Raw genomic sequence first — 13970 nt, 5'->3', positions numbered from 1 at the left:
ATATATATATATATATATATATATATATATATATATATATATATATATATATATATATATATATATATATATATATATATATATATATATATATATTTATTTATTTTTTCCCAATGACAATGCCAAAAATGAGGTGAGGCAATGACGCAATTTTATCAGGTGATCCTTTTAAGATAAGAATTCAGAAATTTTCACCCATTCCCTTTACCCCCAGGGGTATGTCATAGGGGTACGTGAATAAAAACAACAGAAAAACAATAAAAAAAAGTTGAAGTTACCAGTGTGCCTGAACGACTCACGGAATGAGGGGAAGGAGCAGGAAGGACACCGCGTCATGTTCATTGCTTTGTTTGCATCATATGAAGAATTAAAGTTTGAATTATTATTTTTGTGCACTATTTTGTTTTAATCCTGAAGATTATATTGATCGGTAGTCCAATTAATCTCCGCACGACTGCAGTGAAAACCTGCCAGTGCGAGTAGAGATTCACCCGAAAATGAGGCTCTATTGTCGGTTGTATGTATTTTTATATTTCCGATTCTATTAAGAAGGGAGCAGTGGTTATTTTATAACTGGGACATCATGGACAGATTCCAATCATTTAATGGAAGCTTAATACTCAACAAGCAGGATCAAAACTAGCCAATTGCTATCAGTGTTGGACTAGCTTGTATTAAGAATGATGCATTCACGTGCATCACACAATTAATCGAAATCACCGTTAACACCCACAAATGCACCCGCAGCCCAAATCACGTGATATTTACAAACCCAACCACTCGTTACCAGCTGAATCAATGTGAAACCAATAGACTTCCGGACAGTTTCTACTTTATTATGATTTCATGAAACTTTCCTCTTGAATTTGTTATGAAGCGAACATGAAGACTTAAACCATCGTGGGTGGACAAAAAAGTTTCAATTCAGTCAATCCAAAGGAAAGGCTGCCAACGTCAAAGTGGGACAAAGCTGGGTAGGATGATTACTTGTATCTATTTATCAGTGCTTTAATTAGCATAAAATGTTTCAGGCTTCAGGTCAAATATATGTCTGAAGGGGCTACGTGACAATAATAAGTTTGGGAACCACAGCTATATCTTTTTATTTCAATAATATCCACTAGATGGCATCATACGACATACTCTGTACAGCATTTTTTTTAAAAAAGGTTATACTTCTGAGACATTATGAAATCTTGCTTTGTAGTGCTCCCTTTCTGATGTGAATTATTCGACTATTCATAAAGAACACAGCAGCCAATGAGAAAGCAGCACAAAGCAAGATGAGATGTGATACAGTGGTCTAAGTAGGCAGTGGGCATGTGTTCATATGAAATGATGGAGTGCTGCTTGGTTGACCGTGTCACGTTTGATGAATATTTCATGGTATACAAATGTCCACTTTGATGTCTTTTGGTTGAAATCAGATAACAGAGTGTCACTGTGCTTTATAATCTTATATCTGCAGCCTCACACACTTCAACACCACTCACCTTTACAACTTGAAAACTAACTATGCTCATGTAATTATGTCTTCCTCTATCATTACTTTATTGACAAGTTATGTGACAATACAGCAAACACTAATAATTATTATTATAGTATAACAATAGGCTATAATCATAATAATGAAATACATTTTATGCAACATGATTTAGTACAATGTGTAATAATAATTTTACAAATATGATTTTTTTCCCAAATATATTATATAAATTTATATAATACAATACAATACAATACAATACAATACAATACTATACTATACTATACTATACTATACTATACTATACTATACTATACTATACTATACTATACTATACTATACTATACTATACTATACTATACTATACTATACTATACTATACTATACTATATAAAATCCATTCATTCATTCATTCATTCATTTTCTTCCGCTTATCCTCATGAGGGTCGTGGGGGGGTGCTGCAGCCTATCCCAGCTGTCTTTGGGCGAGAGGCGGGGTACACCCTGGACTAGTCGCCAGCCAATCACAGGTTTTTATAATATTATATGTTATTTATTATTATGTTTTTATTTTTTTTTTGAGGGGGGGTACTCAGAGATGCAATATGGCTCTGGCTTGTCAAATCCTGATTTATCGTTATAATTGTTTTGTTTTTTTAAAGAGATTAAAATTGTAATTTAAAATACAATGAAATGCCTTAAACATTCATTCATTCATTCATTCATTTTCTACCGCTTTTTCTTCACGAGGGTCGCGGGGGTGCTGGAGCCTATCCCAGCTGGGCTCGCCTCGGGCGAGAGGCGGGGTACACCCTGGACTGGTCGCCAGCCAATCACAGGTTTTTATAATATTATATGTTATTTATTATATATATATTTATATTTTTTTGGGAGGGGAGTACTCAGAGATGCAATATGGCTCTGGCTTGTCAAATCCTGATATATTGTTTTGTTTTTTTAAAGAGATTAAAATTGTAATTTAAAATACAATGACATGCCTTAAAATTCATTTTTTATTCTACTGTAATGAATTAAACATATTAATTCCTATTCCACGTTTCGTTTTCCTCCACTTCAACACTTTCAAACAAAACAAACATGAAGTAACAGAGTAGTGGTAAGTAAGACACAATATAAGAAGAAAAGAATTATTCAAACACAGAATCCAAATTTCCATGCAGTTGTCAGCCATGTAAACATGATGTCTGTAGCACTACATCACGGTACAGTCTTCAAAAGAGACCATAAAATGGGTTTAAGCAGCTATAGTAAACATGTTTACTATACATATTGTCACATGTGTGCAGCCGTCTTGTGACATATTCATGCATGATGCTCTCTGCCGTAATGAACTTTCCTGACTGTTAATCTGTGCGGCCCTCAAAGCTGCAGACAGACACTGTATGGAGGAGAAAAGACCATTTGTTCAACGGCTGCATGCAAACAGTCAGGCCCATTGATGACACGCTGCAGCTGATCACTCAAAGTGATCGCTGCCACAGCCCCAGTAGCAGCGTTTATTTACTGTATCTATATATGTTTGTGTGTGTGCACATCACAGGGTCATGCTCTTCCCTTGAAATAGTCCTCACATTGTACAGCTGATTTTAATAAGGAAAAGGGGATGTTTCCCGGAGAGATAACCATTACACTAGGTTTGAACTGAAAGTTAACTGGAGATTGTATGAAGGTATAATTTTACTGTTGACCTAACAATAGTGTGTTGTGCATCATGAAAATTATTAATAATTATTTGTGATTATAATATCTCCAGTCCAGGGTGTACCCCGCCTCTCGTCCGAAGACAGCTGGGATCGCCCGAAGAACCCCAATGAATGAATGAATGACTATACTAGATAGTCATTAATTCATTTATTTTCTACCTTATCCTCACAAGGGTCGCGGGGGTGCTGGAGCCTATCCCAGGGTACACCCTGGACTGGTCGCCAGCCAATCACAGGGCACATCTAGACAAACAACCATTCACACTCACATTCATACCTATGGACAATTTGGAGTCACCAATTAACCTAGCATGTTTTTGGAATGTGGGAGGAAACCGGAGTACCCGGAGAAAACCCACACATGCACGAAAGGAGAACGGAGAACATGCAAACTCCACACAGAGATGGCCGAGGGTGGAATTGAACCCTGGTCTCCTAGCTGTGAGGTCTGCGTGCTAACCGCTAGACCGCCGTGCCGCCTATCTAGTATATTGTATAGTTTTTGTGAGTAATATTCTTACTGAGCATGGTATAGCATTCATACATCTGTTTTCTCTGCTACTTATCCTCATTAAGGCTGGAGCCTATCCTAGCTGATTTCGGGCAAGAGGTGGGGTGGCAGCCAATGGCAGGACACATATAAACAAACAACCATTCATACTTATGGACAATTTAGAGTCACCAATTCACCTAACATGCATGTTTTTGGGGGAATGTGGGAGGAAACCGGAGTACCTGGAGAAAACCCACGCATGCACAGGGAGAACATGCAAACCACTTGCACACCGTGCGGCCCGCATGGATAGCATATGGTATTTTTTTCCTTATTATTATGTACAGTTTTGTACACCATTACAGTATTGGCATTTGAACTGTACATGTATATACTGTAGGATATCATCACCCCTAACCATCATCACTGTTGTTGATGTGTAGGCTTTCCTAAGGCTGTGATGACTTAAAGGACGAGTTGGGGCTTAATGACAGAAACCGTTCAGGTAAAGACACAACCACATATAACACCTACGTCTCCTTCCTACAATAAAACTACATCTAAGCGTTAGGGCATCTCTTTGAACAGCCATTGAAGTATACGGATGAAGGGCTAACAGGGGCCCTTAGGAAGAGTTCTGTCTCATCTTTGTCTGTGTGTTTGTGTGTGTGTGTGTGTGTGTGTTGGTGCCCACAATCTATTGAAGAGGACCCTGTGTTGGCCCTGTCCTTATCATGTGACCTTTGATCTGTTTGGACAGGGTGACCAGCAGATGCTGTGACAGACAGCCAAATGCAAAGCACAAGTCTTTGTCATACATCTGTGTAATATCTGTCATCTATATAATGATCAATATGGATGAGTGGTTAGCATGTTGGCCACACAGTCAGGTTCGAATCTCTGCGTGGAGTTTGTCCGCGTGGGTTTTCTCCATGTATTCCGGTTTCCTCCCACATTCCAAAAACATGCAATGTTAGGAGATATGTTTGTCTGTATGTTCCCTGTGATTGGCTGGCGACCAGTCTAGGGTGTACCCCGCCTCTCACCCGAAGTCAGACGGGATAAGCTTATCCCAGTGAGGATATACAGTAAGCGCCATAGAAAATGGATGGATGGATGGACTGTGTTTATTCCAACACTAAACTTGCATACAGAGCATTGGACCAGTAAGACCACCCATCCCTGGCAATGACTCCCACATACACCCACCCTCAGAATTCCTCAAAACCCTGCGTGAAAGTGTAAAATATTCAATAAATAAACGTCAAACTAAATAATACAAGGTTGGTACTAAATGGGCCTTGTACTTTTCAACACAAACATGCTGCAGAAGATTAAAACAAAACAGGAAACACTTACTTCATCCTACCCTCTACACCTTGTGTTTACATGCATTTAAACACCATCAACTAAAATGGTTTAGTGGCAGATAAAAGGTAATGATTCTTCCCGAATGACACTTGAGCTCCACCGATGGCTGTCCATGGCAACAAGGCAGCAACAAAAAGCCTCTGCCACTCTCCCTAAACCCGCCCAGTTGCCACGGAGACCCATTTGAGGTGCCCGGTGGTGACCCCCTGACCCAAGGGGAGGCTGGTGAATGTAGCTGAAAGAAGGTGGGGGGGCGACCAGTTCGGGGCATCTGGGGTATCATCTGGCGCCTAACAAAGACCCCTCGCCAGCTGGGGAGGAGGGCAGGAGAGGGAGCTGTTGGACGGGGGCACCAAACAGCGAAAAAGAAGCCTTTTTTTTCTTGTGCTCTTCAGAGAGAGTGGCCATTGACACTGTGCATCTCATTAAGATGTGTGCACCCCCCCTCTTTGGTCCCAACATGGGTCTGGAGCGCAGGGTCCTGGCAGCTGCTTGGACCATTCAAGCTCAAGTGCAGTCCACTGCAGGATGGGGAGGGAAAGGGTTGGATAGAGGGGGAAAGGGTGGGGGGTTGGACATATGCCACCACCGCTGGGACTATTTGTGATGGTTACGGTTTACTTTATCTCAAACATGCTGAGCGTTGAAGTACATCACTGTACAATTCAACAAGTTCATTTTCTACTAGGAAACACAAGCATACGAATGTGTGACGGTGGCGTTAATATTTCATATTCAGCCATAAAATAATAAATAAGTAAATACACAAAACAAAATTGCTAAAAACATTGTGTTGCCTAGATCAGTTTTCAAAAATGAATTCATAAATGACCGCAGTTTCATATTGAAACTTGACATTGCATCACATAACCGTCACAGTGCATGTAGTTAGCCATGACATATCTGAAAAAAGTTCTCCCATTCCTTGTGGAAGTGGTACGTTTTTGGCTTCTTACTTTGTCCCACTCCATTTGAAACCCTTTTGTAAGTTTACAATAAAGACATTGGAGCCTAACTACTTAGCTCGGTGTCATTTATGTTCAAAGCGGCATCTGTCTAGTGTGTCCCTGCAGTGATACCGTAGCCTGCACATTACAGTTGAGCAATGTCTTGTAAACAAAGAATAATAGGAATATGAAAGTGATGGGTGTTATTTCATGTATGCAGGTCTCTAAAATGATTCGGTCTAACTACAAAATATTGAATCCTATTCACATATATGTATAACTTTGATAAACCTGGGATGACTATATATCAATTCCTTAATAAAATCAATAATTAATACGTATCATAAACACTGTGTAATGAATAAATAAACAAATACACAAACTATTATAATTATTATAATTGATAACAGCATACTCAACAACAACAATAATAATAAATGATGAATTATTTGTCTCACATTGTTTCACTATTTTTACTTAAGTGATGCAAGGATGATATTACGTCATTGGTCGGCAGATGAAGGCTCTGTCCAGCTGCCGGGTGGCAACATGCGTAATCACAGATTGCAAACAATGACACCCACACCCCATTCTCGACCCCCAGGACCCCCTTTGGTGCCCCAGCCAAAAAAATAATAATAAGTGGGTATACATAAGGCATGTGTGTGTGTGCGTGTGTGTGTGTAGACAAGGCAGCACAGCAGGATTGTTGTCAAAACATAAAATGTACCATAGGGTGCAAAATGTTGGGGGTCTGTTATGAAGGGGAGGGGACAAATAGGTCATTTGAGGGGTGGGGTCTATGCTAATGAGATGTTGCAGGTATCTTAGAATGTAGCATCTATAAAGCAAGTGAGGGAATGAGAACAAAACCAAAAATGTCTGCGGAAATCAGCCTCAACTCTCGTCTTAGCCCCCCCCCCCAGCCCCCTGTTCCTGTCATCTGGGCTGATGAATGGGGCTTTGCGTGTGGATTTTAATTACTGCTCCGTGGAGGTGGGAATTGGCCATGCATTAAATTGGAATGAGACGCATTTTTCCCCTCAGCAGGGGAGGAGGGAGCACGGGAAGGGGAAAACTGGTTACTGTATATTAATTGAACCCGTCCGCTGGTACAAAGTTGTCGCTGTAAGCTCACACAAGTGTATGTTTATACCAACGCGGCAAAGGCAGAATGATTACAAGGGGTTGTGTAACATGAAAAGATCCATTTTAAGCTGGAAGAACATTATTTCCACCCCGGTGGAAATCATAAAAGTGAGTTACTCAGAGAATTCAAGGCCACGCTCAGGCGTCTACTCTGTTTATTGTTGTACCTTGACAAGAATGTGTCCTCACAAGATGTATAGACACCATCAGCAGCAGCAACAAGATGCAATAAGCATGCCAGACCAGTAGCTGGTGAAGTCACTTTAGTCAGTAATGTGACTCAGCTGGTTCACAGTAATGATGCAGTAAATATACACTTTGCTTAACTAATGCGACCACAGTGCCATGACTGAACAGAACACACCCTCCGTGTTCTTAGAAGTATCCTTCTGGTGTCTTTTATGTTTAATACAGAGAAGTATAGTCTTTCCTCACTACATCGCATTCATCACGCCATCACTCTATCATGATTTTTCCAAAATTTATTAAAATTATCGCTTCAAACCTATAAATGCAATGCAAAACAATGCACAACGATGAGCCAATTCAAGAAACAATACAAGCAGTTGATGTTTGCTAAATACAAGAATGAAGAGTCTTGAACCAGTCATGATGTGCTATACATATCACTATATTGATAGTTACTATGGTACCCATTATGTCATTGGATGGTCATATCACCTCCTACTTCGGTACGTGATAAAAAAAAAAACTTTAACTATATTAGGAAAGCAGGAAGTGAACAAATGTAACAGTTACTGACTGTAAAAGTACCAGATGGAGGGGTAGGATTTATTAAGCTTTGCTTCTTCGTACTCCTTTTGGACATGTGGAACTATGAACTGATTATGTGATGCATTCAATTGTAATCTGATGCATGTTCAAATGAAATAAAACTATTACCATTACCATATATGTAGTTAGAATGTTGTATTCTCGTGCCAAAGTTTCAGATAATGAGGAAGTGAGCCCTGAAAGACGTTTGGGATGACTCAGAACACTCGTTTTGTGAGGGCACAAACATTAATTTTAACTGCACAAAACAGCACTAACCTACCACAAAAAAAAATGTGATTATTTTGCTTTCATTCCGAGTATGTGTGGGGGGGCAGGCTGGGTGACCTTTGCTTGACCTATATAATAAACTGTAATAGCTCAAAAATGAAAGCAGATTATTTGACCAGAGTTGTGAGTGGGTTCCTACATCGGCCACTAGGTGTCAGTAATTGTTTGGTGAAACAAGCACCAGACGTGATCGCCAGAACAGGCATTTATTTCAGGTTTAAATGTTCCCAAATTAAATCATGATAATGAGGCCATAACCCACACAAGTGAAAACTCAACTCGGAACTGGCGTCATTTCCTGTCCTCCACACATCTGTCTTCCCACCACTTAGGTTCCCTAGGAAGTACATTTACTGTGCCACACAAAAGTCTTATTTACTGTTATTATGATTGAAACCAGTGTAAAGCCGCCATGACAATACATTCATGCAACAAAACCACCATAGTAAGTACGCTGTGAAAAAAACAAGCATCTGTTAATGTGGGAGTCTGTGTTATCGTATTTATGTTTAATATGTCATCCTTTCCCTGATTATATCTACTACTATATTTAGTAATACAAACATAAAGGTACCAATATGGGTGTCATATGTCCATCTAATTTTCTAATCCTAATCCTCTTAAAAACCATATTTAGAAGATTGTTAACAGGTTTTCTACACCAGAACTACGAAAATATTCAATTTCTGGTTCCCAGAAATTCCCTCATGGTTTAGAACCAATTAACTGCAATGAATGACAGATTGCTGTGATTAATTTTGGAATCTTTTGTCTATGGCTAATTGATAACATTTTCAAAAGTGTCCTCGTTTCTTTATCAGCCCCTGACCAGAAGTGACTCTCCTGATCACACTTCCACCGTGAGTCTCAATGCTCGTGGCCTGAAGGAAAGGAATATCTTGGCCAAAATACATTATCACATGATGTTAGCGGAGGTCGCCCGGGTCAACACATGGTCATCTGTAGTCAGTCAGCTGAGAGGCTGAGCCCGCTCTTCTTTGTTGATAAGAGGCCAGACGAGCAAAGGACAGCACAGGCATGAACTGGCAAACAACATGTGACCTGCCGCAAAGATCTTTACATGTTTGTCCATGTTGGGGCACTTCTGTTCTCCCGGTACTTGGATTAGTCAGGCAATTGACAAAAGAGTTCATTTTGATACAGTGTCAAAGCGGCTCGCTCTTCCCACTTATAACCTTGCATCAAAAATATGGTGACAATATTTTAATGACCAAAAAGCTGGACACTCAGTCCAGCAATGGGATACTCCAATGGTACTCAAAGTTTATTCAGAAATGCCTTATAATTTCAATACATTGAAAGTACTCAACCTATGTATGGATATAAAATTATGAATACTATGTAAATACTATGTATAACCAAACACACAAATTCCAAAGGAAATTTTGTAATATTTGGAATGTAATATTTTCAGGAAAATGTGTCCTCTAAAATGGGAATTCAAACTTGTGCATGATGTCCCAAATTTGATGAATTGATGAATGAATTGATGATGAAAGAGTGTCTTTGCACTTCTTTCCTTGCACGTTGATTTCAAATCGAGCATTTACAATAACAGCAGTTATTAACAGCAATAACAGCAATACAGTGAAAACACTTACAATGTCCGCTCTCCTTGGGATGGCTGTGTCTTCCAGCACAAAATGTGCGCTCCAGTCCTCAGGTTAAAAATGCTGACAGCAAACGAGCATCTTGTTGATTCTTGTTGATTCGAAATTAAGAGCTAGGTATCCACTCTTCCATCTGTGACTGAAGCTGACACAAACCGCTAGCGACGCGTCGTGTTAGGCCGCTAGATAAATATCGTTTTTCATGTTAGCCGCTACAATAACAATATAGAAGTAAATGGAACATTGTTGCCGTTTTTTGTGCGGGCTGTAGCATCAGAATACGTATTTCCCATGACGTCCATTGTAAGCTAGCTCATATTAACTTGTTTTGTCGTGCTAGAATGCACAGAAAAGGGAAAGAAATATGTGTTCATGTTTCACATAGGAATTGTGAACGATGGACAAAATTCCACAAAAAAGTGCACTTCCCCTTGAGAGCACCAAAATAACTTTTTCTTTGGCTTTTTCACAACACTAATTGAGAAAACCGCCCACACAGCAGTTCCAAGGCAGTAAGTCGCATGCAAAGATTATTTGTATGTTCGTGTTTTTTCCCCCTTTTCTTGATAAATTATATTGTCAGAATATGTCACGGCCCAATAAAAAAAAAAAAGAAAAGAAAAAAACAGCCACAGGCTCCAAATGTTCCCCGGGCTGCAGTTTATGTATCGCGATAAACGAATAGATGTCTAATCCTTTTCTGTGACTCTCTCTTAGAGCGTTGGCAACAAGCCATAGTCGGGCAAGGCCTTCTTCCTCCTATGGGCTTCCCTTCTTGGCAGAGTTCCCAGTTCTGTGTGTGCCTGTGGTGGGGGGGGGGCAACTCTCTCATAATTGTTGCCATTCAGCACCTCGGCGGAGTGTGTCCGTGTTTACACGAGAGGGGTCATGGAGCAGGCAACAACTCTCCTGCTTTCTTTTTCACCGCTGTCGTCATTGCACACACACAGACACGGAGTTGCATTAGCATCAGTAAAGAGGACATTAAAATCATCTCATGGAGAGTATATTTAAAAAATATGCTGTTCTTGCCAGGATAATGTGAAAATTGTCAATAATACAAAAAACAGACTTTCCAGATGAACAAAATACAAACAAAGCGTATAGAATCAATAAAAAACCAAAATGCTACGAAACCGGTGCCATTTGTGAGATTTGTACGCATTCTTTCAACCTAATACCCAATAATCACAGCATAACAATCTTGTTTGATGGCTTGATTACCTTGAACGCTACCTTTCTGATACTAAAGCAAGACAGCTCAGTTGTAAGAAGAGCTGTAAATCAAGGAAGGCACCGTCAATGGCAGGTAACCATGGCAACTGTGCAGCAACTTCAATTGCTCACAGGTAGAAGAGTCCAAAGTAGACTAAAAAGGTAGTTTAAAACCATCCATTAAAACAGATGTTTTTTTACTTGCATCCATATGGTCAGTTATAATGACAGCTATTTTCTTACTGTGTTATGTTGTTAGTGTCAGACAACTTCAATAACGCAATTGTTTGTTATTCTATTATCATTATATTTAAACTTTTTGTCATTATAATATCACATAAACCATATTATAGTTAATGGGCTGCACGGTGTTGGAGTGGTTAACGTGCAAGCCTCACAGCTAGGAGACCCGAGTTCAATTCCACCCTCGGCCATCTCTGTGTGGAGTTTGCATGTTCTCCCCGTGCATGTGTGAGTTTTCTCCGGGTACTCCGGTTTCCTCCAAAAACATGCTAGGTTAATTGGTGACTCCAAATTGTCCATAGGTATGAATGTGAGTGTGAATGGTTGTTTGTCTATATGTGCCCTGTGATTGGCTGGCCACCAGTCCAGGGTGTACCCCGCCTCTCGCCCGAAGACAGCTGGGATAGGCTCCAGCACCCCCTGCGACTCTCGAAAATGGAAGAATGAATATTATAGTTAATATATATACATAATATGCATGGTAACATACAACATTATCATACTGTATTATATTGAAATATTTTTATTCATTTCACTTCCTCCTATGTGTTTTAATGTGAAAGATTGTAGTTTTACTACCTCAGTGTGAAATATGGTTAGTCCGTTGACTTTTCTTGAGCAACCATACAATTCTACAATGTAGTTGATGTTTTTCTGATCAAATTTGTTATCTTAAAGCTCCAAAAAGTATACAGATGTATAAAGTTGATAAGATCTACTCAGCCCAGACTTACTGTTCTGCAACTTTGACCTTTGAAAAAAATGTTGACAATACATGCAAATGTGTTGTCTTTATTGCAGCAAGAAGTGGGAGAGTGAGCTCTGAGGGCAACCTGTACCACAGGTTTGAGGCTTGCAAAGAAGTAATTATGGAGGCAGCAAAGATTCCCCTGGCATGGAGGAATGCGGCTTGTTCTTTGACTCATCCCCTCTCTCTCTGTAATCTGTTATTCTTTTTTTTCTCCCTCTTTCTCTCTAATAGCTACCCTCTGCACTCCCCGCCCCAAGGGCCTGTGGGCCATTTGCTTTATATTTGCATGCTTGGTGTAGGTGTGTGAGCGGTTCAACTGTCTGTTTGAATCTCAAATAGCCCAGAGAGCCACACGTCATTGCTGGGTGGCAATTCTACTTGTGTGAGGAAATGATGAAAGCCCTTCAACTGTGCCCCTGACTACCTTTGGGGCTGTCCAAACACTATTACTATTTGAGCGTGTTGCAGAGTTAATATTCATGATCCTGCTAACTGACTTTTGCGTTCATATTGATGACTCCATACCTCCTCAACTGGCTCCTGCCAGTACGTGTATGTGTATGCGTGTGCAAAGTGTTGGGTATGTATGTGCATGTGAGTGAAATGTGCCTGAAGTGAGAGCTGAGGAGTGCACTTTCATCAGGAATGTGACTTGGACTCACAGACAGAGACACCAAGATGGCTACCTACAAGTATAGACATATACATGCAGAGGCAGCAACATTCGCTACACCCGCATCAGTCAATGATATCCGATAGAAGAGTTGAACAGCAGAACCAGTGATGTAAATATTATATTTGTCCATCAAACTGTATTAGAAATCTATCTTCTTTGTGATTCGCACCATTTTTAACATTTTCTTAAAAGGATAGGTTGGATTTTTTGACATGAAGTTGTATGTGCATCAACACTCCCGACTCTGATCGCCTCCTGGTGAGAGTTTGACAGTCAAAATCATTCATTTATTCAGCAGAGGAAAGAAAAAATATTCAATGCATGTGATTTTCTGCTCGCTAGCGCTATGAGAAAGAAGAAAATAACACAAAAAGCTGTCTTTTTTTTCTGTGGAAGGATGTCAGTGACAAGAACATTCCAGCTCATGCACACCCTCAACCCTTCATCTTGTAAGATTAATGTCTCCATCAGCTGTCAAATAATTGTATTTTAACCTGAATTGTTTACCACAAATATCCCTACTTATTATAGATAGCTTTTATCTATTTGTGATTATTAACTCACTCTAACTCAAAATATCAGTGTATAGACTGGTCATATATCTCATCTCGTTTCATATTATCTGCATACTGTATTTGTATATAACTCTGGGAAAAACTGTTGATTTTGTTAATACTTGGGGTGTTTATATTGTTTATTTTTCTATATTGTGTATTTTGTACTGCTTAACTGATTCTGTACTCTTGCTGCTGTGCAATGCAAATTTCCCCACTGAGGGACGAATAAAGGCATATCTTAATCTTAATTAATTGTGATTAATCACGAGTTAACTATGGACAACAGGTAATGATACATTTTTATTGATTGAGAGCTCTTGTTGTTACAGGCTGTTGTCGCCTGTCACTGAGTTGCATTGCAAAATGGTACAGAATGTTATCGTTCAGGGTGGTTTTTATTTTGTGTGCTGTATGATTGGCGGTGCACTGAGAACACGGGAAGAGGGAAAATTGGTCCACATCTCCGGTAAATCCTAATGCTTTTTCCATTCAGTGAATTACCATAACTTACAACTGTAGCCTTCTCTCGTATGTAGGTATTCAGCACTAAAAAGGTCCACTCATTAGATGTTTCTGGGTCATATACACCAAATGATATGACACATGTTCCTAATAATACCATATTTTAGTCAAACATCTGATAAAAGTGTACATGTGAAATA

At 39.6% G+C, this 13970-nt stretch overlaps 1 long non-coding RNA gene across 1 annotated transcript; it reads left to right on the top strand.

Moving 5' to 3' along the window:
- The first annotated feature begins 736 nt into the window (after positions 1-736).
- Positions 737-13745, top strand: LOC131128231 (uncharacterized). The gene is made up of 3 exons (XR_009129607.1): positions 737-974; positions 4147-4208; positions 12126-13745. It is a non-coding gene; the product is annotated as an uncharacterized LOC131128231 (long non-coding RNA).
- The last annotated feature ends 225 nt before the right edge of the window (positions 13746-13970 follow it).

This window comes from Doryrhamphus excisus, chromosome 4, assembly GCF_030265055.1.
Source record: "Doryrhamphus excisus isolate RoL2022-K1 chromosome 4, RoL_Dexc_1.0, whole genome shotgun sequence".
Classification (NCBI taxonomy): domain Eukaryota; kingdom Metazoa; phylum Chordata; class Actinopteri; order Syngnathiformes; family Syngnathidae; genus Doryrhamphus; species Doryrhamphus excisus.
Note: the sequence above shows the minus strand (reverse complement) of the source record. Positions and strands in the feature narration are given on the sequence as shown.